This window comes from Megalobrama amblycephala, linkage group LG16, assembly GCF_018812025.1.
Source record: "Megalobrama amblycephala isolate DHTTF-2021 linkage group LG16, ASM1881202v1, whole genome shotgun sequence".
Lineage (NCBI taxonomy): Eukaryota > Metazoa > Chordata > Actinopteri > Cypriniformes > Xenocyprididae > Megalobrama > Megalobrama amblycephala.
Window position 1 is genome coordinate 26,517,101 of NC_063059.1, and position 26,816 is coordinate 26,543,916.

General features: G+C 37.0%; 1 long non-coding RNA gene across 5 annotated transcripts in view; it reads right to left on the reverse strand.

Moving 5' to 3' along the window:
- LOC125248315 overlaps window positions 1-26,447 on the reverse strand; it is a 184,203-nt gene extending 157,756 nt beyond the window's left edge. For 3 of the 5 annotated variants that reach the window (XR_007180287.1, XR_007180289.1, XR_007180288.1), the window contains exon 1: window positions 25,938-26,447. This is a non-coding gene — a long non-coding RNA (uncharacterized LOC125248315). The remainder of the gene's footprint in view (window positions 1-25,937) is intronic. The other 2 variants (XR_007180285.1, XR_007180286.1) reach the window with 1 other exon arrangement.
- Window positions 26,448-26,816: the final 369 nt, after the last annotated feature.

Below are 26,816 nucleotides of genomic sequence, written 5' to 3' on the forward strand. Positions count from 1 at the left end.
AATGCTATTTCATGCATTCTGACTTAATTACACTGTTAAAGAGTTGCATTCTCATGCTAAACATAGCCAAAGTTTACATCTGGGTTTCGGAGAGTTTTTTTCAAGTATGGCCCTTTATCACGTAATAAAGGGCAGAATTTCTTGTATGGGCACTTCTCCCTAATAAGCATACGCATACACACCACCCAGAGCAAGAGCAAGAGCACGCCTATCAAATCGCTTCGTTCGGGTTACAAAAGCCGTGAGATTTTTCAATAATGTCACTAAAGGAGTGTGTTTTTGGTTGTGAGGGAAAGATTACCTCTTTCAGCTTCCCAAAGAACCCAGCATTAAGGGAACAGTGGATGAAGTTTGTTTTTTCCGGGGAAGCAACGGAGTTGTGCATGTATGTTTGTTTGTTCCCGGGATTTCGGTGATGAATGCTTTGTAAACAAGTCCCAGTTCGACACTGGATTTGCAGATCGCGGGCGGTAAGTAAAACTGCATCAAATGTCTGTGTTTTGTTGGCAATCGTTTACAAAAATGTAAACAACATGTTGTTGTTCCCTTTTTATTTATAATGTCGCAACTTGCAGACGATCTCTACACAAAAGTTGCGTGCGCTCGTGACTCTTTAGCTCGCCTGCAGGAGCTCGGCTTTTTGTAACGACGTATGGCTAGTTGACAATGTTTAAAGTGTTAATAAAAATCATATTTTTTCAAAACTACTGCCTTGATCAACACAAAATAGGTGTCAGTTGAAAGCTTAGAGCCTGAATTTTATAATGCATGTAGCCAATTTGATTAACTCTTAAGTAGTGCTAAGTTATTTGCTGAAAAAAATGTTATCATAATTTTTGAAATACTTTTTTGTACTATGTACTGTAATATGTCAAAAACATTATACAGCTTAGATAGTCATGTGTCATATCATTTGAAAGGTCCCACTTAGTAGAACACAACAAGCTTTGACTAAAGACCCATATGTAAATAACATGGATACCGTAAGTGGTCACATTTTCTCTCGTAACTTCATGAAACTCCAATCGTGGAAAATTGCACGTCATTATTTACAGCAGATTCTCACGATTAAAATGAGTCCAAAAGCAATATAATCCATTGCTTCAATCACGAGATATTCCTCATGGAGGAATCATTTTAAAACTACCCATTAGGGATGTCAAGGGCTAAACAAAAAACCTTGGTTCCAAATGCTGTAACTTTTACTTACTTTATGCTATCACCACAAAATATGATCCAGATGCAGCTCATATGTAGGGGAACTTCACCAAAAAAAGAATTGTCCTCCTCTCTTATTGCATGTCAAATAAGAAATATATGTAAAATTATAAACTAAAATTTTATTTTATTTTATTTTGTCTTTTATCAGCAGTTTCTCAACATGAGAACATTATTTTACCCCAAAATATTTTCTATCAAATGATACCAACCTTTTGACTCTTCTTGCTATAGTTTTGGAGTTACGAGTCTTTACTTTTGTGTATGTCACTCAGAAAACAACAACTCTAAAAATGCCTTCAGGGCTTAAAGGGTTAAACATTAACAATTGTTACGGTTTAATGTAATATTGTAGTGTTTTTATAACAGATTTATCCACGTAGATCATCATTTAAAAAAAAATGCATATGCCCTCATATTTAATTCAAAAACTATAATTTCCCCTCCCTGCAACATCTCTTCTCTGATGATGTGGGCACCGCCACAGGGGCAGGACAATAATTCTTCCCTTCCAGCAACCTGTCACTCTAATGAGATCACATCAATTAGCAAATGGCAACAATCTAACGTTACAATCAATTCCCAATGGACAAAGCCAAATCCTGTCCTAAATTTATTTTTTATTTATTTTTAAAAAATTTTGCTCAAGAAGCCATTTCACCTGTTACAATAGGAAAATATTAGTTTCAACTTCCAACTAAGAAAAAATGGTTTCAACTTCCGTTGAAATGCCAACTTTAAAACAGTGTGAACATCAAGTGAACAGAATTAACATGACTAAAGAGACCATCACACTACCCAAGCACTAAGCGGCAGAATAAAAAAAGGCCTCATAACACAACAAACTGTGATAGATAAAAAAAATATGTAATATCCAAAGCATTGTATTAACATGGCCTTAGTGTATCCAATGACAAAACCCTTTAGCTTGTGTGCTAAAAAGATAAAGGACTCCGGCTCAACTCTCTCAGTAAGCATCCCTCTGGCTTAGGTCTAAATTTAATCCACCCCATCAAAAAAATTCTGTAAATAAATATCACTTTCAAAGTAAAGGCACCAAAGCCCTATAGGCAGGTGTACTTATTTCAATCAGCTGACATTTGTTAGTTACCCACACCAAGAAGAAGGCAGCCACTGGCTAACCTTTCAGCAGTGAATTATGAGAATTTACCTTCATGCTTCAGTGCTTTTGCTGTTCTGCTGCCTTTAGTGTCTAAATCAAAGGCGGGATCTGCCACCTCGGCACTTTCTCTGGCAAGGGCAGCCATTGCACAAGCGCTTGACGATCAGTGACATTTACCGTGTCGCCCAGCCCACTACAGCAGACAGCACAGAGCCCAGGAGGCAAGCACAAGTCAATTCACACTAGCAGCCATTTTCTGCCAATACTGCAACATCTGAGACTTGGGAAAACACAGGATTATGTAGACTAGAATTTGGAGTACAAATATGTGATTGTTTCATTTTTACTACATTATTTTCTTAATAAATATTGAGCAATATCTCACTTGCAGTCATGACTGTCTTCACGATGGAGTAATTAAATAATTCATTCAACCAGTTGGATGACAAAAACACACAATTGCAAGTGTGCTACTTTTTTCATACAAGAGTCCAATAAGCAAGAAGTTAATACTTAGAAATCGGTCTATGATTTTTTATTTATTTATTTATTTATTTTATTTTTTTAAATCAGTCCATTTTACGCCCAAGTTGTAAAATGTTCTATAAAACAAACTTTTTTGGTTACGCTTTATTTTGATGGTCCCCTTTAGGCATTCTGTTTACTATAAGTAATGTTGCACCTACAAGTCAACTAACTCTCATTAGAGTATTAGTTGAGTATTAGAAGACCAGAGCCGTAACTATGTGTTGACCATGATTTTTGTTTATCCCGGTTAAAAGGTTTAAATAATTTAAAAAAATAAAAGGTATTTAATGAAAAATAAGTGAGAACAGTAAAAGCTCCAGGTCTATTGTAGTTATTAAGTATCAGTTTAAACTATTTGTCTTATTTGTATGTCTAATATGTCAAAAAAACACAAAACATTTCTTGTGCCGTCACATTCTGTTATGATCTACATCAATCATATCATATTAATCAAATAATCGCATGTTTTCAATTCAAAACGACAAAATCTTATAAAAATGTTGAGTAGTTTGCATTGGGGTGTGACGAGACGGGTAGCTCACAAGACGAGACGAGACTCGAGATTGGACGAGACAAGATTTTTTACACACTATTTTTAAGAAATCCTCAATGGTGAAATACATGACTAGAAAAAATAGTCTGCAGGTGTATTTGAAATGTTTTAACTAATCATCTTGTAATGAATATCATTTCAGTTCTACTTTCTGAGTATGAATTATCATATGCAGTAAAATACAACAATACTCAAGTACTGTAAAAGGTTTTGCCACAAACTCAACTGACTGACTTGTTTTCTGTATGATTTCAGTCTCTTCAGACCTTACTGTACATGATTTATGAGCTTCTACAACTTTTGACCTCCTAACTGAACTCCTTTCCACAAACTGATCATAGAAATAAAAACAGTATAAATAAAAATGGTAACACTTTACAATAAGGTCTCATTTATTAACATTAATGTATTAACCAACATCAACTAACAAATGAGCAATATATTTGCTACAGTATTTATTAATCTTTATGTTAGTTAATAAAAATAGTCATTCATTGTTAGTTCATGATAGTTCACAGTGCATTAACTAATGTTAACAAATGAAACCTTATTGTTTGTGCTTAATAAGATTAAGAGAAAACTAAGTGCAACCATAATCGCACTCTCTCAATATTCAAAGTGCAATAAGACCAAATTTTTCTTTGATACAGAGCTAAGAGATGGTTACAACTACACTGCCCAGCCTAAAATAGCTTTCATATTGAGAGATATTTGCATTCATTCTGGAGCCGCTTTCAAAATGCGGGGTATTGAAATCGCGCTTTAATGCGTGCTCGCGTTTACTTTCACTTCTGCGATCGCGCGTAACTCTGTAAATATGGAGTGGCGGCAACAGTTATCCAACTGAATTAAATGTTTTTTATTTAAATACAAAGCAAAACGACAGTGGAGGCATAATGTAAATGTAGCGGTGGCATATTCTTTCCTAATCATCCTAACCACTCTGGCAATATCACAAGACTACTTTTCACCTCGACGAGAAATCTCGTCACATTTTAGTCTCGCGAGATCTCGTGACACGAGATCTCGTCACACCCCTAGTTTGCATCACTGGATATTAAGGTCGGTCGCTAAATATTTCAATAATAAAACAGTTGTCAAATATTAAATGTTTAGCTACTATGGCCACGTACTCTTTCACTGCTAAAACGAAAGCATCGCATTGGCCATCTCACTCATTCTGACAGTGATGAGTGCTGTTAGAATGCTGAGGAAGACCAGCCTAAAAATGTAACTTTAACTAAAAAAATGTTTTGTTTCTTTTTGTCATCCTAACAACAAAGAGAGCGATACATAGTGGAGTACAGCAGAGCAGCATCAATAATATCAATATGGAGGGGGATTGGGGGGAGGACTTTTCCCCCTCAATGTGTACTTGCAAAGTTACTAAGTAGAATTTCTGTTGGGAGACCGTCAAAATAAAGTGTTAGTAAATATTATGTAGACAGTCTACTAATACTCTAATGAGAGTTGGTTGACTTGTAGGTGCAGCACTCCTTACAATCAACAGAATGTCTAAAGGGGACCATCAAAATAAAGTGTTACCACTTTTTTTTTATTAAAACTCACTGAAAATTTCAAAGAAATGATGAGATGTGTTTGAATGAGCACAAAAACGTTTTGTCGTTTCTTTTAATTCGTCCCTTGATTTAATACAAAGTTTGTGTAAACATTGGATGTTTTAGAAAAAGTGAATTTACATAGATTGCGAAGCAATTTGTTGAGGACAGCCTGAAGACAACTGATGATGGTGTTTGAATGAGCAGCAAAACATCTTGTTTCTTTTAAATTGTCTAGTGATTTTTAATTAAAAATAAAAAATGTTTGTTTGAACATTAATTTGCCAGTTACTTTGTTTTTGTTCCACCAGTGAAAAGAGATCCAAACAAAGTCACAGCAGAAGGTGTGTTTGAAGGAATCAGTTAAATTAATGGATCAATAACTAAATAAATAATAACAGTGGCTGGGTCTTAAACCTGACTTGTTGCCTTGCTGTCCTATCAGGCATTGACTTTGCAGGCAGCGTTTGCGCATGAAGGCACCTCACAAAACTGATTTTGGACAAGCTTCTGAGGAAGCAGACCGGTCTAATGATTTACTACAACAAAATAGAGAGCTTTGGTGATAACTAAGAAAAATTTCAATTACTACAATACTATTTCTCACTAAAAATGACATTGGAAAATGTTTGTCAAAAACTGGACGTGCCTTGTTGCCTTCCTTCCTCTGTATCCTGTCTGAGGAGGCAGGATTTTTCAGCTTTCAGATGCAGTGATTTGATTTGTTCCTGAATGAATCAGCATTTTTGAATGAACAGGCTGAATTAATGATTCAATGACTTGGTCATAATAACAGTGACTTGAATTAATGGTGTTTTTGAACAAATCTGGTGAACTGTTTATCAGCACTGTCGTTCGACCAATCAGATTCGAGGACCAGATGTGTAATTGACATTCTTATTCAACATTACTGAAGAAATAAGCACTGCAACTTAAAAAGCTTCAAGAAGAAAAGTATAAAACGTCAGCTCGAGGCAGAAATGACAAAACTTCAGATTAGATCCAGGCAGAGCAATAGATATTTGCAAATAGAGCCTCGCCTCAGGGAGATGAGAGTGGCTCCCAATGTCTGGCTTAGTGAAGCCGGGGCCGACACTCCCCAGACAGTTCTAATTTATTTAACAGCTCAACAGGTAATTTTCCAGCAAAATGCTGATTTTCCTCACCAGCTTCCTCTTCAGCATGTATTCTAATTACCAGTGGCTCTCTTTGATCTGAGGCCCGCACTTCACACTGCTCCGGCTTCCCCGGGATCTCATTTCATTAGAGGTTCATTTCGTCTTGGCTCACTCCTTATTCCACCGATACACATTCAGTTAGGGGGGGAGATACGGCTTGACATATTAACTGAGCGCACTGACAAATACTGTCAAAATACACAGCGGCGCTTCCGCCAGCTCCCGGGAGACGGGGCTCAAAAACAAAGTCCGCTGCATTTAAGGAGATGGAAGACGGGATTAAAGATGAGTCCGAGTTCTGATTACCTGATTAAAATTTGGAGGCTGGGTTAAAGACGGCAGTATTAAATTAATTTCATCAGCTCCATATCAATCATAGCGCCCGGGCTCACAGGTGTCGTGCGAGGTATGAATGGTTTTAATCTGAGCTTGGCACTGAAAGGAGGTTTTCTGATATCAGGGGCCTCCTGTTAATGATTTGAGGGACGTATCAAGTCCTGTAATAGTTTTCAATGTCAGGGTTTTTGTTGTTGCGATAGATTCTGACATGAAAACACAATGCTCATTACAATACTCGGCCCCTGACAGACTGGAATAGCCTAACTTGTTATAGTGCTAGGAAATAGGCAGGCCCAGACAGAATTGGCAACATTTTCCACATTTTCAGTTCTAATTTTAGGAGAAAATCGGCAGAATTGTTCAGATGGTAATATATGAAAACACTTTGATTTGATGTTCTCAATCAAAAATCAAAAAGCACTGCAACTATTAAAAAGCTTAAATTCAGTTCAGTTCAGGAATGACAAAAGTAATAAATAAATAGAGCAAAATAATAATAATAATAATGCAAATAAGACATGTTTTTCATTTCTTTGTTTCGGTAACACAGACCTTGGCTCCTGCTAGAAAGTTTTATTTAAATAAAAATAAAAATATTAAAATCATTAAAATAATAATAATAATAATAATAATAATTAGATTTATTTATATAGCACCTTTCCGAAACTTACGATTTCTTGATTTCATATTTATCATCATAATAAACATCATTGTCATTATTATCATTATCATTATTATTATTATTATTATTATTATTATTACAGAATATATTGGTTGTATTATTATTATTATTATTATTATTATTACACATTCACTATTAACTATGACTTTTGCCTTGAACTCTTAATTTACTGCGTATTGATAGTTAGTAAGGTAGTTGTTATAGTGGTTAGGTTCAGGTATTGGGTAGGATTTAGGGATGTAGAATATGGTCATGCAGAATAAGGCATTAATACGTGCTTTATAAGTACGAATAAACAGCCAATATGCAAGGTTATAAGCTACTAGTTAAAAATGAGAATTGTTCCCCATACTAAAGTCTTACCATTATTGGTAGCTGAAAGCAAGCATAAAATTAAGCCAAAATATTTAACAAACACACACAAAGGGTGCAAGTTCTGTAGAACTTTGTGACTTGCTAATTTCAATAAAACCTTCCAATTTGTTGGCAAAAACTTCATTTCAGACAACAAGTTCATATCCCGGGGCCACATTACATAATGGCCTATAAATACTGGATAACTGTGAAGGTTGGGAATTTTTGACGGGCGATCCAGCACTTGTGGACTCATCAACATCCCCAAATCCAATTTGCAGTTTGGTTAATATGCAATACGCCATCAGCTCAACAGCCCCGGAAAGAAGTTGATGCCGTTCCACACACACAGTATTCCTCATAGCTAAAAGTGGGTCATTAGGTACTGCTGAACAAAGAGAAAAAGACTCCTTGTCCCAGAGCCGTGAGGCGACAGGACGTGGCGCATTAAAAGGGGTCTTTTCAGAATGCGAGAGCACGCAGAAGGTGGTGGTTTTCCGGGAAGGGCCCCCTCAGTTCCTCCATCTGTCCGTCTGTCTGTCTCTGCAGAGGGTCACTGCAGGGGGTGGGTGGCACACCCCCTTCGATGCCCGGAACGGTGCCACGCCTGCACAGAGCCGTGCTGTAATACGGACGGTGCCCTGCGCCGCCATCGGATGGGCAAGTCTGCTTTACCTGCTGCGATTCCATTACCAGGCTGCCTGTTCCAGCGCTCAAGTGTTTCTGTAGCATATTAAACAGATTAATAGAACAATGCTCCGGGGAGCGAGCGGCCTGTCAATCTCGGCTAAAAACACAAAAGCAGAAAATTAAAAAAGCCCATGGCTGAACTCCAGAGCCGATAAAACACGCTGGAATCTGCGAAGGAGGGGGGAGTAACACAGATGGTAAATATTTATTCTCCATCTCGTCGCTTTAGAGACCACACAAACATACTCGCGTACAAAGACGGCATACTCACAGGCACGCACACACACATGAATGCGGCAGTGCTCGTTTGCTAGGCCTGTTTGTCTGTCACATATACACACACACAACATGAACATATATTCACAAACAGATTTGTGCCATTTTAAATTCTATGTGAAGAATACAAGGTCAGTTCTGCCTAATAAAATATATGGTGACAGTAATTAAATCTTTACTATTCACTGCTAAAGACTGTATTTAGTCTGTTTCAAGGTGCATAGCGGCTATTTTATGGGCATGTCATGTTTGTGTTGTCCAAGAATGCAATTTAATGTTTTGATTTAAAGATCTAAAGACACGTCGCACATTGTCCTGAGAGATTTGGAGCAAATTCACTCTGCGCTGTGTTTTATTTCTCCAAGAGATTCCAGGAGATTCAGGCTGGTCTGCAGAGACCACAGAGGCATGCTGGTCTATCTGCTATCTTGATCACAACTCAGCAACCAGAACTGAATTGCTTGAGGTTTGTGGGATCCAATTGTGTGCATTTCATAAAACATTTCAAAAAAAGGTTATTTAGGCCATTTTCTGGGAAACAAACACAAATCCACTTACTTAAACTATCAGACGTCGCATTAGCACATTATGTGAAATTGTCTTTTTGTCAAATCCGCTGGCTTTTCCCTGTCCCAGGGCTGGCTGTGGATACAGTGCAGTGTATTAGCAGGTTAATTGCCATGTGTAGGATCACAGGAGGGTCGCCTCCAGTTTAATTGTGCACCGTCCTGACGGCTAACCTCAAAGAATGGATGGCCTTTAGAGCAATGGCCGGAGCCCACTAGGGGGCCTCAAACTTCCAAGGGGGATGCAAAATGGTTTAAAATGATTTTATTTTGCTAAAATTAATTTAATTTAACTGAAAACATGAAATATGTAGAATATTAAAGTGTATTTCTTTTCTTTTTTTGTTTCCACCAAAGAGAATATGTATGTTTTATATATGTATGTGTATCATTCAAAATTTTGGGTGAATTTATTCTTTATTCAGCAATGATGCATTCAATTGATTAAAAGTGACATTAAAGACATTTGTAATGTTATAAAAGATTTATATTTCAAATAAACAGTTTTTTATTTATCTTCATCAAAAGAATCCTGAAAAAATATAATAAGACAGTATCTCACAAAAGTGAGTAAACCCCTCACATTTCAGCAACCATTTTATTATATGTTCTCAAGGGACAATACTATAGAAATGAAAATTGTCTATACATTAGAGTAGACAATGTGCAGCTTGTATAGCAGTACAGATTTACTGTCCTCTGAAAATAACTCAACATACAGCCTTATAACATAATAACTGGCAAAAAAATTGAGAACACCCTAAGTGAACATGTCAAAACTGTGTCCAAAGTGTCAATATTTTGTGTGAGCACCATTGTTATTTAGTACTGCCTTAATCCTCCTGGGTGGAGCTGCTGGATGTTAAACACATGGCGCTTCTCCACCTTCTGCTTGAGGTTGCCCCACGGGTGCTCAATAGGGTTCAGGTCTGGAGACATACTTGGCCACTCCATCACCTTCAGCTTCCTCAGCAAAGCAGTTGTCATCTTGGCGGTGTGTTTGGGGTCATTATCATGCCGTTCAGCTCAGTTTCTGAAGGGAGGGCATCATGTTCTGCTTCAGAATGTCACAGTACATGTTGGAATCCATGTTTCCCTCAATGAAGCGTAGCTCCCCAGTATCAGCAGCAATCATGCAGCCCCAGACCATGATGCTACCACCACCATGCTTGACTGTAGGCAAGACACAATTTTCTTGGTACTCCTTACCAGGGCGTCGCCACACATGCTGGACACCATCTGAGCCAAACAAGTTTATCTTTGTCTCATCAGACCACAGGACATGTTTCCAGTAATTCATGCTCTTGGACAGGTTGTCTTCAGCAAACTGTTTGGGGGCTTTCTTGTGAGCCAGCTTCAGAAGAGGCTTCCTTCTGGGACGACGGCCATGCAGACCGACTTGTTGCAGTGTGCGGCGTATGGTCTGAGCACCGACAAGCTGACCTTCCTCTTCTGCGACCTCTAAAGCAATGCTGGCAGCACTCATGCGTCTGTTTTTTGAAGCCAGCTTCTGCACCTGATGCACAGCACAAGGACTCAACTTCTTTGATCGACCATTGCGAGGCCTGTTCCGAGTGGAACCCGTCCTGGAAAACCTCTCTCTATGACCCTGGCCACTGTGCTGTAATTCAGTTTCAAGGTGTTACCGATCTTCTTATAGCCTAGGCAATCTTTGTGGAGAACAACAATTCTAATTCTCAAATCCTCAGAGAGTTCTTTGCCATGAGGTGCCATGTTGAACTTCCAGTGTTCAGTATGGGAGAACCGTACTCAAAGTACCAAATTTGAACTGCTCTAATACAAGATCCACACATTTGTATGGTCCTGTCAAGCAGACAAAAACATGAACATGATGAATAGGATATGTGGCTTTGCATGGTTAAACAACTGTTATCACTTAGGGTGTATTCACTTTTATTGCCAGCTATTTTGACAATAATGGCTGTATGTTCAGTTACTTTCAGAGGACAGTAAATCTATACTGCTATTTAGAGCCCGACCGATATGGATTTTTGGGGGCCGATGCCGATGCCGATATTAACTCAAAAAGAGCCGATTTATAAGCCGATATTTTGATTTTGAAAATAAACTGGATATTAGACCCATTTCCTATAAACTACACTTACACAACATTCAATAGCAAAATATCTGCCTGTTCTATGTATGTGGGCTGTATACCATTTTCCAGAAAGGATTATGTTAAAAAAAAGCCTTAGATTACAGTCTCAATGACTAAACAATTGCACATCAAAAGTATATATTTTTTAATGATCAAAAAACAGTCTGGTTTTAAACATTTAACAGTTTTACTTACTTCCAGTTGAAGCTGGTTTTAACAGTCTGTGTGTGTACTGTAAATAAATTATAATACTAAAGTTAAAGTAAAAGAGCTATACCAAACAAATTCAATATTCCACAAAACCATGTCAATGAATTGAAAATAAAATTAAAATAAGTTAAATGGGAAACACTGCAGATATATTTAGAATAAGTTAAACGCTAACGTTATAGTTTGACCTCTTATTAACGTTCGCGCTCTTCCACTGATAAACATGGTATTAGCTTTGTGGGTAATCTAATATAGCAATGCATTAGCGGCTGTAAGTGATGTTACAGAATATTTATAAGTGATAATGATAGGACCGTTAGCTAGAACTACCACACTGTTTTTATATACAGTGTATGAACTAAATCTACAATCATTTCACATGACGAACGACAGACTCACCGTCAAAAGAGTACAACAATACTTTCTTCTGTAGTGGATTTCTGGCGCTGTTGTCAACTGGGGAGTTGCAGAGCTCCCTCTGGTGGGCAAACTATGCAACACTCATAACATGAGTGAAGCATGAGACTCTGTTTCTCATGTTTCATCGGCCGTTATAAACGCCGATGCCGATTTAAATGCAATTAGCTCATATCGGCCGATAATATCGGCCGGCCGATATATCGGTCGGGCTCTACTGCTATTCAAGCAGCACATTGACTACTCTAAAATATATCCAAGTTTCATTTCTATAGTATTATCTCTTGAGAAGATATACTAAAATGGCTGCTGAAATGTGAGGGGTGTACTCACTTTTCTGAGATACTGTATGTGATAGGAGCAATCATTTACAACTGACATATAGACAGATTTGCTTAAAAAGTGATTTTGAAGTTGTAAATAAAACAGATTATTGGAGTACTGTATGTTTTACAAGAAAGTACCATTTCATTTGTTCTACTTCAAAATTTCATGTTCAATTCAATGTGTTATTTGCCGTTTCTTCAAAAATTGCAGTTACACATTTTAAGTGACGTAGTTGCACACTACTACATGTACTTACTGTAGTAATAACAGTTAATTATGTATTATTACAAGTAACTAACCCTAAACCTAACCATAACTCTATAGTAAGTATTTAGTTAATTAATATTACTCAGTACTTATTTGAGTAATTTACAATGTAACTATGTCACCTTAAAATAAAGTGTAACTGCAATTTTTCTAAGAAACGGCAAATAACAGATTGAATTGAACATGAAATTTTGAAGTAGAATAAATGAAATGGTACTTTCTTGTAAAAAACTCTTTCTACACCAAATTTCAGTGCACACACAAAAAGTACCCAACCAATAATAGTTATGTAAAATGCGTTCACATGTAAAAATAAATGTGAGAGACAGAAAAGCTGAGAAGTCATTATGAGCAGAATCTCTTTGCTTTGGTTTGTGAGCCTCTGTCCAGGGTGCTGAAAAGAGTTGCTAATCACAATCATGCTGCATACAGTCATTTCAAGAAGAGGTTATGACAGATTCTCTTCACTCTCCAGTCACAACCATCCACACCTCAGTTCAGCTTGACCTTCACAGGTGCCCTTTCCGGCTCCGTCGCAATGCAGCCACCAATATCTCTCTCTCTCTCTCTCTCTGAGCCTGTCATTCTATCTCTCTCAGTTTGCACCTCTCTCCAAACACCCCTTCTCAACCCCCCCTCTCCACTCGTTTGCATTCCTCTCTGCCTGCTCCTGGATCATCTCCACTTGGCAGCCAAGCCGGCCCTGTCTGTTTTCATTCCCCTCGAAGAGGACAAGTAATTTGGGAAAGAAGAGAGCAGATGACCACTGGCTTCTGACCTTTTCTGCCTCAATTTAACTCCTCCGTGTAGCACCGCGAAAGTGGCAATCAGACTAGGCAGAAGTGACACCCTCATCTGAGCATGGCGAAGCCCCACACACAATCACAGTGTCACTTTCCATCACAGCACCGAGCGGGCTGGGAGGAGAGGAGGGGTTGGCCCGAACGCCATGGCCGTCTCCCTCCACACTGGCTCTTATTAATGCAATGGTGGAGTGGCCAATGAGAAAAGCATCATTAGCGCAGGCTGGACCGCCGGCTTGTCATCAAAATGCGATGACAAAGTTGGAATGATCCTTACACTTTGTGTGTCAAGTGCTAATAGACTTGGCTGTGAGTGAGGCAAACAGCAAAGGGAACATGAAGCATTGTTTGTAGGGTTACATGTATAAAAAATAAATAATTTTTTAAAAAAAATGCTCAAACAAGTATATAGTATATCAAACAAGTAAAACACTAGCTGTTGTTTGGTTTGACTACATTTTAAGCCAAACCAGAGACAAGCATAGAGAACATTCAATGCATGTATATGTAATTCATTGTGCAATTAAACAAATAAATAAAGATAAAATATTCACAAAATTAAAAAGAAATAATACTAATGTATTAAAGTAATACGTTATTAGTATAATAAATGCTAATGATAAAATTGAAGGAATAGTTCACCCAAAAATGAAAATTATCCCACGATTTACTCACCCTATAGCCATCCTAGGTGTATTTGACTATATTCTTTCAGAAAAACACAATTGGACATATTGAAGGAGATTCTGAAGCACCCAAAAAAATGCATCCACCCATCATTAAAATTAACCCAAGGGGTTAATAAAGACATTCTGAAGTGAAACGATGGGTTTTTGAAAGAAAAATATCCATATTTAAAACTATTAACTACAATAACTAGCTTCCAGCATATGGCCGGAATTGTAATATTTTTCTTACAACAACCCATCAGAATGCCTTTATTAACCCCCTGGAGCCGTATGGAATATTTTTATGATGGATAGACACATTTTTTGGACTTCAAAATCTTACCCCTCATTCACTACCATTGTAAAGCTGGGAAGAGCAAGAATATTTTTAAATATATCTCCCATTGTGTTTGTCTGAAAGAAAGAAAGAAAGAAAGAAAGAAAGAAAGAAAGAAAGAAAGAAAGAAAGAAAGAAAGAAAGAAAGAAAGAAAGAAAGAAAGAAAGAAAGAAAGAAAGAAAGAAAGAAAGAAAGAAAGAAAGAAAGAAAGAAAGAAAGAAAGAAAGAAAGAAAGACAGTGGGAATTTGGGGCATGGTACTTGAATACATTTTAAACTGTTAATATATTGTGGAATTGCACAGTATTTTAATGCTTTCTTTGACAATTACTTTCTCTTGTCTGAGAGGTCACACTTCTGTTTGACAACTCATAACCCTGCTTCTAGAAATGTCCACTGGCAGCTAAAAGCTTAGAGACTTCATCAATGCATTCTAAAATGCTGAGGCAGTCGATTATGTTTGTCTGAGCAGCAGAAGGAAGGGGGAGGACCATGCGGATGAACCACGGAGCCTGCTCAATATCAGCAAGTTCCACCACTGTCGCTAAAAGACGTGCCAATGTGTGTGGATGTATGTAAGCTGGTGTGAAATACAATATGTGCCATGCTCACAGGCTACACATGTTATGGCAAGAGCAGCCATGAAATAGAGTTGCTCAGAGGGGATCTGCTACAAAGTGGCATATGCAAAAAAACATCACACAAGCCACAACACAAACTGGATAAATGGATTACAGAGAGTGTTCATGGACTTGTTGAGAAGCAGGAAACTTAGGAACCGCACAAGCTTGTAACATGATCAGAAATGCAAAGAGCTCTGGGAGGCAGATACGATACGTGGCAGAGTTAACCAGAGCGAAATGAACAGCCAAAAAAAAAGCAATTCTGAGAAAAGACTAACTAACATCTTTCCTTCCAACCAGGGAGTTTACCTGAGTAGGGAAAAAAAGAAACTAAATGATGATACGCCTCTAAGGGGGGTAGTATCATCTGAAAAGATCCAGTCATTGTACTTGCTCATCCCCTCTGTGCTGAAAATGAAATTGTCTGATGTGCAAGATTTACCTTTGCCGCATTTGGCCCCGCTCAGGCGAGAGGGTCGCGGCTCCACGTGTCATCTTGTGGCACCATCGCGGTGGCTCCAATTTACACACAGAGCCGTTCTGCATTTCAAAGAAGCCCAGCGCGAGCCCTCCTGTTAGCGATCGCTATCTGAGCCCCGCGGACGCAAGATTAGGCCAGCTGGAGAAACCGCTCGCTGCTTCCCCCGCATTTACATTTTCATTTTCATATTAGATTTTTCCTCCTTTCCCCTCCTGGGCTTTAACTAGCCTGTCCACACACCTACCCTTCGCAGATCTCCCCAGAGCAGGGCCATGCGGGCTAAAGCATGCCACTTCCGTTACTCTCCAGCCCCTTTACATGACTATGATTAATGGAATAACTAATGAAACTTTTGATGTAAAAACAAATAATGGAGCTCGTCTGCAGACCGGCTTTCAAGTATTTCATCTAGAGAGAAAAAAAGGCGACTGTTTTAGACTGACTGAAATAGATCAAAGAGTTACTAATAAATCCATGCGAGAAATACGAGAAGCATTCAAACAATATCGTAGAAAGAATTAAACGACTGCCAGATAAAAGGAGGTTCGCGCTCGCTCCTCGAGTGTTCTTGTTCTTCTGTGGTTTTGGGCTGTGAATCAGAGATACCGTTCAGAGCAGGCTAGACACGATTAGATGTTCTTGCCCTTGAAAATCAAACTCAGAAACGCTGACGCTTTAAAAAGAACAAGAAAGTATTGAAGCAGAAACCATGTTTCTCATGAAAAGCACCAACGTGCGAGTTAGGAGAACCCTGGAGAGGAAGACCAACAGAGAACATCTGAGGTGACCCCCATGCAGGACCCCACTTTAAAATTGACTGGGATTTAATACAGAAGGGATAGTTGTATTATTCCATCGCAGCTTTAAAAGCTTCTGTCTCTCAGGCAGATCTTGTTTATTGTGTGAGTGCAGGGGCCTCATTCAAAGTGGCACTCAATGGACTTAAAGAGCCACAGTGGTACAGTGATGCATTGCACACATAAACACCAATGACTTGGCCTGCATATTAAAGGCAGGGAGCCGCACACCTATGCATTCTCATCACTTTCCTTGGCCTTCGACAAGCAGACAGAAAAACTAAACCAATCTACCAACAGAAAGGAGTCACCGGCATGCCACAGGCTGACAGCGGCCAAACAGGTCAGCCGTCAATATAACTAATGCACATGATGAACTAGCTACTGAGAGGCTAAGAAAAGTGCATGGATAAAAAGCAATGTTTGTCTTAGCTACCCATATTTTACAATAAGTGTACAATTTTTGTCAGGAATTGTTCACCCAAAAAATCATTTACTTAACCTCAAGTCATTCAGAACTTTCTTCCATGACACACACAAAAAAAATAAACAGAAAGAATGTCCATGCTGATTTTTTTCATGAAATTAAATTATATATTGACCAGGGGTTGTCAACATCCAGTGCTATATTCAAAATCTTTGACGATCTTGATTATTGGACAGCAATTTTTTTTTTTAATAACTTCTGCTACTACTACTACTACTACTAATAATAATAATAATAATTGTTTTTTATGATTGGTACTGTTATTTTTTTTATTTAAATAATTATTTATGAATGCTTTTACTATTATAAATACTACACTGGACAATGACACTGGACTTTTTTGGTCCGTTTCTCACACAAAGCTATAGCTTATTGTATGAAAATTTATTTAGCATTTTTACTAGGGGTGTAATGGTACACAAAAATGATGGTTCAGTATGTACATAGGTTTTGAAGTCACAGTTTGGTACAGCAGAGTGAGAAAACAAACAAAAAAAAATTATAATAATTCTTTTTTTATTAAACAGTGGTTTACTGAACAAACTGTGTCTCTGCCTTTAAATTCATTCAATTACAATTAAAATTTTATTAAAGGTCCCGTTCTTCATGATCCCATGTTTCAAACTTTAGTTAGTGTGTAATGTTGTTGTTAGAGTATAAATAAAATCTGTAAAATTTTAAAGCTCAATGCCAAGCGAGATATTTTATTTAACAGAAGTCGCCTACATCGAACGGCCAGTTTGGACTACATCCCTCTACTTCCTTCTTTAATGACGTCACTAAAACAGTTTTTTGACTAACCTCCGCCCACAGGAATACACAAGAGTTGCGTTTGTAGAGTGTGTTTGTCGCCATGTCGTCGAAACGCTGTTATTTTCATCCCGCAGTCCAATCACCGGGTCTGATTCCGGCTCAAATTGATAGGGTAAAATTAAAGACATGTTTACAATAACACTGAGCGCGTGCATCTCCACGTTATGGTAAGAGGTGTGACCTTTCCGGGCAAGATGCGCTAAACTGCTGACGAATCACAACACAGGAACCGCTGGCACAATCAGAACTCGTTACGTATTTCTGAAGGAGGGACTTCATAGAACAAGGAAGTCATCAGCCCGTTTTTATGACAGTGGAAACAGCGGTATACAGATAAGTAAATTATGTGAAAAATACTGTGTTTTTTACACGCAAAACATGAACACATGTTATATTGCACACTATAAACACAATCAAAGCTTCAAAAAACCACGAAAAGCGGGACCTTTAAGGATAAAAAATAAAAAGATTAAAAAAATCTATCTCTGCTAATGCTGTAAACTATATAGGGAGCCCTTACTTGCACATTACTATAATATTAAAAGTTACAATTAAAGGGTTAGTTCGCCCAAAAACTAAAATTATGTCATTTATTACTTACCCTCATGTTTTCTACACCCGTAAGATCTTCGTTCATCTTTGGAACACAAATTAAGATATTTTACCCAATATTATACCCGATGGCTCAGTGAGGCCTCCATTGACAGCAAGATAATTAACACTTTCAGATGCCCAGAAAGATACTTGAAACAAATTTAAAACAGTTCATGTGACTGCAGTGGTTCAATCTTAATGTTATGAAGCAACGAGAAAAATTTTTGTGCGCCAAAAAAACAAAATACGACTTTCCAACAATATCGAGTGATGGCCGATTTCAAAACACTGCTTCATGAAGCTTCGAAGCTTAACGAATCTTTTGTCTTTTTGAGTGCCAAAGTCACATGATTTCAGTAAACGAGTCTTCGTTACATCATAAGTGTTTCAAAATTTCAATAGTTAAATTTCAAGACTTTGGCAGTTTGATATGCAATCCGAACTACTGATTCAAAACAAAAGATTCATAAAGCTTCATGAAGCAGTGTTTTGAAATCGGCTGTTACTAGATATTGTTGAAAAGTTGTTATTTTGGGTTTTTTGGCGCACAAAAAGTATTCTCGTCGCTTTATAATATTAAGGTTGAACCACTGTAGTCACATGAACTGATTTAAATATGTCTTTAGTACCTTTCTGGGCATATGAAAGTGTTAATTATCTTGAGAGGCCTCACTGAGCCATCGGATTTTATCAAAAATATCTTAATTTGTGTTCTGAAGATGAACGAAGGTCTTACTGGTGTAGAACGACATGAGGGTGAGTAATAGTTTTTCTCAATCAATTTGACACATTTCTCCAAAGTAATGTAACTGCTCTCAAAACAGTTAAAGGTGCTAAAGAGGATCTTTTCGTCGACTGAGAAACCAAAGACTGTTACTGAGTTTTTGAAATGAGCGCATGCGTAAGAACAACCCCCCTCCTTCGAAGGAACGGCTCCCAAAACTCGTAAACACTCGTATTGGAACACGAGTGTTTACCACCGGCATTCGCTGTGTCGTGTTAGTGGATTCATTATGTCGGACTCACCGCAGGTAACTCATAATCTGCAGTTGTTACTCCTGTCTCCTGACAAAAACATTGCATGCGGCGCCTGTGGAGTGTGGAAAGTTACTGGAGCGTGCAGCCGCGCACGTCTCTCACAAGGAACATCACGGCAGTGATTGACAAGCCAGAGGGCCAATCGTTTACGCGATGATCGCATAAACGATTGCTGATGTTTTTAAGGCCCTACCTCGTGCACAGATGATGTATAGTAATATTATTCCTTTCAGTGCACCTAATAAATAGTCTTTTATCAGTTAGTAAAGACAGTTTCAAGTAATATTACAAAAACGTACAGTACAGTCCAAAAGTTTGGAACCACTAAGATTTTTAATGTTTTTAAAAGAAGTTTCGTCTGCTCACCAAGGCTACATTTATTTAATTAAAAATACAGTAAAAAACAGTAATATTGTGAAATATTATTACAATTTAAAATAACTGTGTACTATTTAAATATATTTGACAAAGTAATTTATTCCTGTGATGCAAAGCTGAATTTTCAGCATCATTACTCCAGTCTTCAGTGTCACATGATCCTTCAGAAATCATTCTAATATGCTGATTTGCTGCTCAATAAACATTTATGATTATTTTCAATGTTGAAAACAGTTGTGTACTTTTTTTTTTTTTTTTCAGGATTCCTTGATGAATAGAAAGTTCAAAAGAACAGCATTTATCTGAAATACAAAGCTTCTGTAGCATTATACACTACCGTTCAAAAGTTTGGGGTCAGTAAGAATTTTTATTTTTATTTTTTGGAAAAGAAATTAAAGAAATGAATACTTTTATTCAGCAAGGATGCATTAAATCAATCAAAAGTGGCACTTGAACTTGAAGTTGAACTTTCTATTCATCAAATAATCCTGAAAAAAAATATTGTACACAAATATTTTGTACAACTGTACACATTAAATGTTTCTTGAGCAGCAGATCAGCATATTAGAATGATTTCTGAAGGATCATGTGACACTGAAGACTGGAGTAATGATGCTGAAAATTCAGCTTTGCCATCACAGGAATAAATTACTTTGTGAAATATATTCAAATAGAAAACAGTTATTTTAAATTGTATTAATATTTCACAATATTACTGTTTTTACTGTATTTTTAATTAAATAAATGTAGCCTTGGTGAGCAGACGAAACTTCTTTTAAAAACATTAAAAATCTTAGTGGTTCCAAACTTTTGGACTGTACTGTATAAAACAAAACATCCTCTTTAGCACCTTTAACACAGTGATCTAAACACACTCTTACCTTAGTCAAACACTTCAACTTTACTGCAAAATAAAGCAATGCATTTTTTCTAGTAATACATTTATTAAAAGTGTATTCTCTAAAGATTTTAGAAAACTTTCAGCTGTAGATGTACAAATACACTAATGAAAATACACATTTATTGTAATGTTTTTCCAACAGGTTTTGTTACATGGGTCATTGAGCAAATAAAGCTTCAAAAATGGTATTTTTTAAAAATCTTTCAAAACTAATGTAATGCATATTTTTCAGTCATGAACAATGTGTTTAAACAAGTTTCAGTTGTTACGTAACATTTCAAATTGTTTAAATTATTATTTTATTTTTATTTTTTTTGTCAGGTGGTACAACCAAATATTTGTAAATATATATCTACCCATACTTGAAATTAGCTGTTTTTATCAGTATTTGAGAGATATCTACAACCCTTTTCACTCTGCCACAATCAGGGCTCTACAGTGCGCATTTGCGCATTTTCTCCTGAAAATAACTGCGTGTGACTATGAAAAAAATATTTAGGCGCACTGGTGCGAGTGACCCGATCAATTCTCATGAATAGATCTAGAATCGGATTAAAAACTCCCAAAATGCATCTAAACTGAACAACAGTTATGTTTCGTACTGCAATCAGCTGCTTTTCATGCCTAACTCAAAGACTTTGCTTCAGTCAGCACAGCAGAGCAAGTGCAAAAGACGTGCGCTCCGGACTGCACTCCAAAGATTGTTTACAAGGTTCAACCGGTGTGACGCAGCCACGCGCACTTACCAGACCGTCTCATGCTGCTGTTTCTTTGCAGCCAAATTAATTGTAAATACTACATTTGGATTATCATTATCAAGGTTGGAAATTAACGAGGGCTTGGGGCAAAAATGCCTCCAAAAATTGATTTAAAGGGGACCTATTATGCCCCATTTTACAAGATGTAAAATAAGTCTCTGTTGTCCCCAGAGTGTGTATGTTATGTTTTAGCTCAAAATACCCAAAAGATAATTTATTATAGCATGTTAAAATTGCCATTTCAGTGTGGGCCCTTTAAATGCAAATGAGCTGCTGCACTGGCCTAAGAGGGCGGAGCTTCACATTTAGTTCAATTACGGTTATTTTTTTAGTTTTAGTTTTATTTATTTGACAAGCCTTTATAAAAATTGTACAAAATAACAAGTATCCCATACACTTCACAAAAACTGTCGAGGATAAAACACAATAAAGCCATTGGCTTATTTCCATTGTGGCCCTCGATGTTAATAACTTATATATTATAACTTATATTGTCTTCTTGTTTTTATCCACTATATTAGTACAAGCCTTTTGTACCGTCCGAATGATGGCCAAAACTTTACAGATGAGTTTTATGATGTTTACTGTACTTCACACAAGATGAAGCGTCCGTTTTCACTCTAGAAAATCACTGTAAGAGCTTAATAAAACACAGTGCAAGTGTGCATTAAAATATTATCCATAAACTCTGTCTCTCCCTTGCATTATCATCAACATACACAGCTAAGTACACAGAAACACTCATTACAACTAACAGTAAACAAATATATAAAGACACTATGCCTTTTAGGGTGGTGCTTAATAAACTGGTAAACTTTATATCCGTAAATAAACTCCGACGAATTGTAATAAAGTGCTCTCACCTTCATTACTGCAGTATCCAGTATCACTCTGGAGGCTGTAAGCTGGATCACGAACAGTTTACTGATCTATCCTTGAGTAACACATTTTTAGCAAAACCTCCGTTTTGTTCACAAAGCAGTCCGGTGTGAAATGATTTGCGCAGACAAATAAATTTCGGTAGAGTTGAGGAAGCATTTTCTTAGAAAACATAACGAATCCACCTCATCTTCAGTGGCTCAGATTTAGGGAGTAAATGGAGAAAGCTATGTGGATTCATCCATCCAGCTACAGAACACCTAAAACGCTTGGGAGACATTCTCGTCAGTGCAGCAATGGCGGACTGTGTACAACTCGCCGTGAACTCGCTCAGGGTGGTTCTACGTTTCAACGGCAGTGTGTGTCATCATTTGTGGGCAGGGCCTGTGGCTAAAGTGATGTCACACTGCCAGGGATCTGGAAACGGCTTGTTCTGAGACACTGCTTATGATTTATGGGTATTAAAAAAAAAAAAAAAAAAAAAAAAAAGAGTGGTAGGATTTTTATCATTGGTTGTGTAAACACACTGCCAACACACATTTATAGCCAAACACCATGCAAAAGTGAATTTTGCGTAATAGGTCCCCTTTAAAAAAAACCACACGCCCGTTATGAATGACCGTGCGCATACTTTCACTTTTGAAGTAGCAGCAATTCAGAGGCGGCAATTGCTTGAATGGTGGGTGGGTTCATTATTATTCTTAATGAAAAACACAACAACAAAACAGTACAATGACAAACTTGCTTAAATATACGCTTTTACATTTCGCTTGTCAACCAAATTTTCATCCATCGTCTTGTCATTCAGAAAAATGAGGCGAAATGGGTGAAGTGAGGTGAAATCTGACTCCTGCTGCTGATCTGTGCTGCAACTCTCGTTCGGCTTACTGAATTGAGCAGACGCGTTCAGTTAACTGTAGTGTCTATTTTCTAACTAAACTAAATGATTATTATTACTATAAAAAAAATCAAAGCGATGGTGGAGGCAAGTGATATAGACCCTAACCGCCGGTGTTGCTGCTGAACAGTCGATCGGAGCAAGCCTAATATGTGTAAGTTAAGTATTATCACACGAGTATACTCCTGTTTCTCCGAGTAGTGCCATGATTGCAAATCTGATTAAAGTCCAATAAACAACTTTACAGATTGCTTTTACTTAAAATATTAAACTTTTAAAGATTTTTTTTTTTTACATATTTCTAAATTTAAAAAATTATATTTAAAAACATTCATACAACGTTATTTACCAATGAGCTTCATTAAGCAGTCTATGTAAATGTCTAAATAATACCATTTCAAATGGAGCTTTTGTGCCACTTCTGCAGTGCAAAGATGGATTTTTTTGATGATTTCTTTTGATTGGTAACAGTCTGATTGGGTCTTTTTGTTGTAATTGAATTTATTGTTTAACATTTTAAAAAAAAAATACTATTTTAATTTAAGAAACTGATTAAATATGATGCATACATTTATAATGGTACAAATGCCCCAGGAAATTATTTTAAAGGGGCAAATATCGCCCTGTAATGGGAAAGTTAATGTCTGGTATTGATCAGAAAGTGCTCCAAAAAATTTTTTATTAGGAGCACAAGTGCCCCTAAAGAAAAATGTTACCATAGAGGCCTGACAATGATCTATTGCATGTTGCATTACAGTATCAGGCTTAACGTTATTACAGTTGATGATAAAATATTTGCAGTTGTGCCACCCTGACATTTGAGAAAATACAAATTGCTGGGCAAAAGTTTTTCAATTATCTCAACTACAGATATTTATAAATATATATAAGATATTTATTTGTTTATAAGTATATAATCTTGTAATTGTAAAAGTAATCTTGAATTTCTTATAAATAAAACCATTTCTTATATATATAAATATATATATATATATACATATATATATAAAAAAAAAAAAACACGCTTTATGGGGGCTGAATCCAAAATGCCCCATACCCTCAGATAAGGCTCCCCAGTTCCAGGATTAAGAACCACTGAATTAGGTAATTTGAATTTCATTTGAAATCCACCTTTCCCACCCCTTCCACCCTGCTGTCCACTTTCACTATGTCCATGTTTTCTTACAATTTCTCCTCTTGCTCTTTCCGCTACACCAGTGTCCTCCACTATACTCAGCTCTTCTCCATCCTCCTTTTTCACTTCCTCCTCTCTCCTCACATATGATCTCCTTCTATATGTTCCACTCATTACACCCCTTCCTCTACCCACACCACCACCTTTACACTTACACCTCTTTATTTTCCCCTTCTCTTGCATATTTTCTTGCTCTATTTATACTTTCCCTTTAACATAATTACGCAATTGTGATAAATGCGTAAACATCTGGGAAAACCACATTTCCTGTGTTGTGTGTATTATTAATCAAGCAGATATCAGTTTGGGGCTAACTGGAAACATAAATTGAAAGCATGTGCATTTAATAATATGACAAATTTTTTGTTTGTTGTGTTTGGACAAATGGTAAATAAATGTTGTAAAGCCAATAAATAAAGCTGTCATTGTTTTTTCCTGATATATTAAAGTTTTGTTGGTTGTATGAACTATTATGAAAACATCTCAGAATTTTGTGCGTAGTATTTTGAGAAAATGGATCACATGATTTGCGATTTGTGTAAAATGAGTTAACTGTTTTGAGAACAGTGATCCGAGTTTGGAGAAATGCGTCAAATCGATTGAGAAAAACTGTAAATGACATCATTTTAATTTTTGGGTGAATTAACCCTTTAACAACAGAGTTCAAACTATTACATTCAGTTGCTATTTATTTTTAGATATAATCATCAACACTCAAATAATAATAAAAAAATTGTATGAAAACATGTAAATTGCACATAAGATTAACTTTCATATCTAATTATAAAATTATGTTTCTCCAATTCGTTGTTGCAGTGGATTCCACAACTTGTTTTCATGACAGATTAAGACATCACTAAAAGGTTAAGTATAATATAAGTAAATTAATATATAGCCATTTAGCAAAGGAGTTAAAGGGTTAGTTCACCCAAAAATGAGAATTCTGTCATTTATTACTCACCCTCATGCCGTTTCACACCCGTAAGACCTTCGTTCATCTTCGGAACACAAATTAAGATATTTTGGTTGAAATCCGATGGCTCCGTGAGGCCTCCATAGGGAGCAATGACATTTCCTCTCTCAAGATCCATTAATATACTAAACATATATTTAAATCAGTTCACGTGAGTACAGTGCTTCAATATTAATAGTATAAAGCAACGAGAATATTTTTGTTGCGCCAAAAAAAGGACAAAATAACGACATTGATGGCGGGATTTCAAAACAATGCTTCATGAAGCATCGGAGCACAAATGAATCAGTGTATCGAATCATAATTCAGATCGCGTGTCAAACTGCCAACGGCTGAAATCACGTGACTTTGGCGCTCCGAACAGAAGATTCGATACGCTGACTCATTTATGCTCCGATGCTTCCTGAAGTATTGTTTTGAATTCGTCCATAACTATACAAGTCGTTATTTTGTTTTGTTTTTTTGGCGCTCCAAAAATATTCTTGTCGCTTTATAATATTAATATTGAACCACTGTACTCACATGAACCGATTTAAATATGTTTTTAGTACATTAATGGATCTTGAGAGAGGAAATGTCATTGCTCCCTATGCAGGCCTCATGGAGCCATCGGATTTCAACTAAAATATCTTAATTGTGTTCCGAAGATTAACGAAGGTCTTACAAGTGTGGAACGACATGAGAATGAGTAATAAATGACAGAATTTTTGGGTGAACTAACCCTTTAATTTCTCTCTAGCGAACTAACAAGCTGTGGACACTGAATGGCATTTTTGTAGTAAAAGTAATGCTACGTGACATTGTTTACAAGCTGTTTTATTGACACCTTTCCGCAGTTGAAACACTGATTGAGCGATTACGCGAGATATGATACATTTCAGTAAGTTGTACTGTATCTTTCAACATACCTTCAGTCCAGATGTTCTTTCATGTTCATTCTGTATCTAGTAGTGAAGAGGAAGAGATGATGGCGATGGCGTTCACTCGCGCTCTGCGCTTCCGCTTGAACTGAGGCGCCAATACAGCGTCTGTTACACCACAACAAAAAGCGTCAAAACGGCATTTATTGTTTGAAATTCGTGATAAAATCGGCAAAACTTTAAATACGACACTTTGTTTTTTGTCGAAAGTAACGAAACACAGAGCTTATTGCGATTATTGGTGGTTAATGCTGGTTAATAGTGGTTAGGGTACAATGCATCACCGCGCGCGCCCCCTTCTGGATTGGAGTTGTGTGACTAATTTTTACAATGGTATTTGTCATCTAACAACTGCATGAACCAAACCGTGACATCCGTCCATTTGTTACACCAGTGGTTCCCAAACTGGGGTACGTGAGGTGACAAAAGGGGGTACGCGAACAAAACGCTGAGTAGTTCATTTAATTATACCTTAAAATAATATTAAAATCGAGCATGTATTTCTAACTGCCAAAATGTCGTAAATCCAGTACATTTAATCAAATTACCTCATCATTTGCAGTGAAAAATTACTGTATCCACACAAGCAGCATGCATATGATAGATTGCGTGCACTCTGCTGCCTTAAATCGTGCTATATTACTGTCGTTCTTGACAATGCACCTTTGTAAAAGTGGGGATTTAGCACTTACTCGCATGAAGAACAAATATAGACATAGATAATTAATTAATTTCAATTTAAGACTCAAACTTTCTCAGATACAAAAACATATCTTGTGTGAGTTCTTGTATTTAATGATGATAACGAGCAAGAACGCAATTGTTCCCAAATATCCACATGACTGCAAACGTGACTTTATTATACAA